The sequence below is a fragment of the Arachis ipaensis genome, chromosome B02 (genome assembly GCF_000816755.2).
Source record: "Arachis ipaensis cultivar K30076 chromosome B02, Araip1.1, whole genome shotgun sequence".
Lineage (NCBI taxonomy): Eukaryota > Viridiplantae > Streptophyta > Magnoliopsida > Fabales > Fabaceae > Arachis > Arachis ipaensis.
In genome coordinates, this window is record NC_029786.2 from 72417769 (window position 1) to 72420973 (window position 3205).

Consider the following 3205-nt stretch of genomic DNA (forward strand, 5'->3'; position numbering starts at 1 on the left):
GCAAAAGGATAGTAAATCCTATTCCGGTACGATTGAGAACCTGCAGATGATTAGCCGTGTGGTGACAGCGCATCTGGACCCTTTTCACTGGAAGGATGGATGGTAGCCATTGACAACGGTGATCCACCAACACACAGCTTGCCATAGGATGACGTGCGTGCGTGAATCAGAAAACAGAGGAAAGCAGAATTTCAGAAGATAAAGCATCTCCAAAACTCCAACATATTCTCCATCATTACATACAAGTATAATTTGTGTTCTGCCTTTTTATTCCTTGAAATCAAATTTGATAAGTGAATTATTCTATTGTTTTCCTGACTAAGAGTTACAAGATAACCATAGATTGCTTCAAGCCAACAATCTCCGTGGGATCGACCCTTACTCACGTAAGGTATTACTTGGACGATCCAGTGCACTTGCTGGTTAGTGGTACGAGTTGTAAAAAGTGTGATTTACAATTCGTGCACCACTCTCCTTTTTGATTCCTCCATTTTCTGGCTTATATTCTGTGTTTCTGGCTTGGATCAGGGCCGAAAAAGGGTCCAGAAATCGCTGGGGGCATTTTCTGCAGATTCCTGTACGTGGCGTCCGTCACGCGTGTGCGTGGGTCATGCGTTTGCGTGGTTTGGAGTTTTTCCTGGTCACGCGTACACGTCGGTCACGCGTACGCGTGATTTTCATTCTGCTCAAGGCACGCGTCCGTGTCATTCATGCGTTTGCGTCAGTGCCATTTCGTGCTAGGTACATGTTTGTGTCATCCACGCGTTCGTGTCGCTGCCCTTTTCTTCAAAACTCCATTTTTGTGCTTTCCTTCCATTTTTGTATGTTTTCTTTCTGTCCTTTAAGCCATTCCTGCCCTATGAGACTTGAAAATACTTAACCCACAAATCATGGCATTGAATGGTAATAAAGAATAATTAAAATTAATACTTTTAAAGCATAGGAAACATGTTTTCACACTTATCACATAATAAGAAAGGAAAAGTAAAACCATGCAATTCATATGAATAAATGTGTGAAGAATTGATAAAAACACTCAAATTGAGCACAAGATAAATCATAAAATATGAGTTTATTAGTCAACCTTTCATGGGTAGTTGAATTCTACTCCAATTTTCACATGCCAACCCTGCAGTCTGTCTATGTCCGTCAGAAGCAAGTCCCTATCTCTGAAGGGGCCATTCAGCAAGCCTTGGATTTCCCCCTGCTCCAGAAGGATTGGACGCATACCAAGAAGCCTCTTTCAAATGCCAGACATACCAATTTGACTGGGACGCCAACCTCAAATTTATAGCACAACCTGGCAGCAGATGGATCTATGGATACCATCGATCCTGACCTAAGGGCATATTGGCTTCAGCACTCACCTTGGAGGCTTGAGTGTGGGCACAGATTATGTCCCACTACATCTTTTCGAGCACTCACGAGTCCTCCTTCAATGCAGATATGGCTGTTCTCCTCTAGTGTATCCTTACAGACCAGCCTCTCAACTTACCAAGACACCTCCGGCACGCCATGGGACACGTACAGATTGCGGGCAACCTACCCTTTCCCGCCTTGGTTTCAGATCTAGTCTCAGCAGCCGGAGTCTCCTATAGAGCTGGGGACACCAAGACCATACTTCCGCGGGATGATCAGATTATCCCCAACGGGAAGTACATCAGACCTCCAACAGCCACTATCAGCCGGACCGCAGACCCGGCCAGAGATATTTCTTCTCCTTCCACATCACAAGCACCTTCAACAAATCAGCTGCTCCTACAGATACTTCAGAGGTTGGACCGGCTTGATCGGCAGGCAAAGCGTATGGAGCGCCGTAACAAGCGCCAATTTACATACCTCAAGGAGCTGATTGTTTGCAACCATCCACCTGAAGAAGAACCAGACACTCCGGACTCCACCTCACCTACCAGCACCGGGAGCCATGACAATCCCGACGGTGGAGATGCTGTTACAAGCCCCCCTTTATTCCTAACTGATGGCACCGAGGACGGTGCCAAACTTTAAGTGTGGGGAGGTCGGTCAGTACCTGACTTCCGGAGGTAATCTCTTTTTCTTAACACCAATAGGTTATTTTTCTTTTGTTAGATAGAATAGATTGCATGATAATAATTGTTTACATGTATGTTTGCTTGGTTAAAGTAATAAATTTCTTTTTAAGACTCTATTTTATAATATTTCACTAATTTAAATTAATTTTTTTTAAAAAACTTGTTTGAAGACTGTAAATTGGAACATGAATTATAGCTAAGAACACACAACCCAGTGAGATTTTTGAGCTTAATTGTATGATTACATCATCTAACTATGATATTTTATTCTTGTGTGTTTTCTTCTCTATAATTGTAATCTTTACTTTGTTCATTCTATATGTCCAATGTTTAGTGTATTCACATGCTTGCATATGATTGAGGCCATTATTTTATTAGCTCACTTATCCCAAATAGCCTACCCCTTCAATTACCTTTGTTAGCCACTTTGAGCCTTTTTAATCCCCATTTGTTCTATATTTTATCACATCACTAGCCTTAAGCAGAAAAATAAGTTAATTACCCCAAATTGAATCTTTGGTTAGCTTAAGATAGAGATTGTGTATCAACTAAGTGTAGGAAAACTGTGGGAACATGGGTTAATAGGGAATGTGTTATGATAAAATATTAGGAATTTGGGTACCTACTCATGTGAGACCAGAAAAAAAATCCATGTGCATTGATATGTTATGTTTACTTTTATATTTAAAAAAAAACCCAAAAATATTCAATAAATAATTAAATAAATAAGGAGAAAAAATTATCCCAGTATTAAGTTAATGAAAGATCAAAGCATATGTGTTAAAATTAAAGAAAAGTTGATGCATGAGTATGAGATGCAAAAATAGAAATTTTGGGTAGTTAGGCATGATTTAAGAAGTATATAGAGTATGTATAGGTGATAGCTTAGATTAGTCAAGGATTCAATTTATAGCTCACTTAGCCATATATATATACCGTCACCTTTACCTTAGCCCCATTACAACCTTGAAAAGACCTCATGATGTTAGCATTGATACATTAAATATTTGTTGATTGGTTAGGTGAAGAACAAAGTTTAGAAAGCATGACTAGAGAAGAGTAGAGTGATTACCCTATACACTTGAGTGATTAGAGTGCACATACACTACCAGTGAGGGTTCAATGCTTATTTCTATGTTCCCTGCTTTCATAAG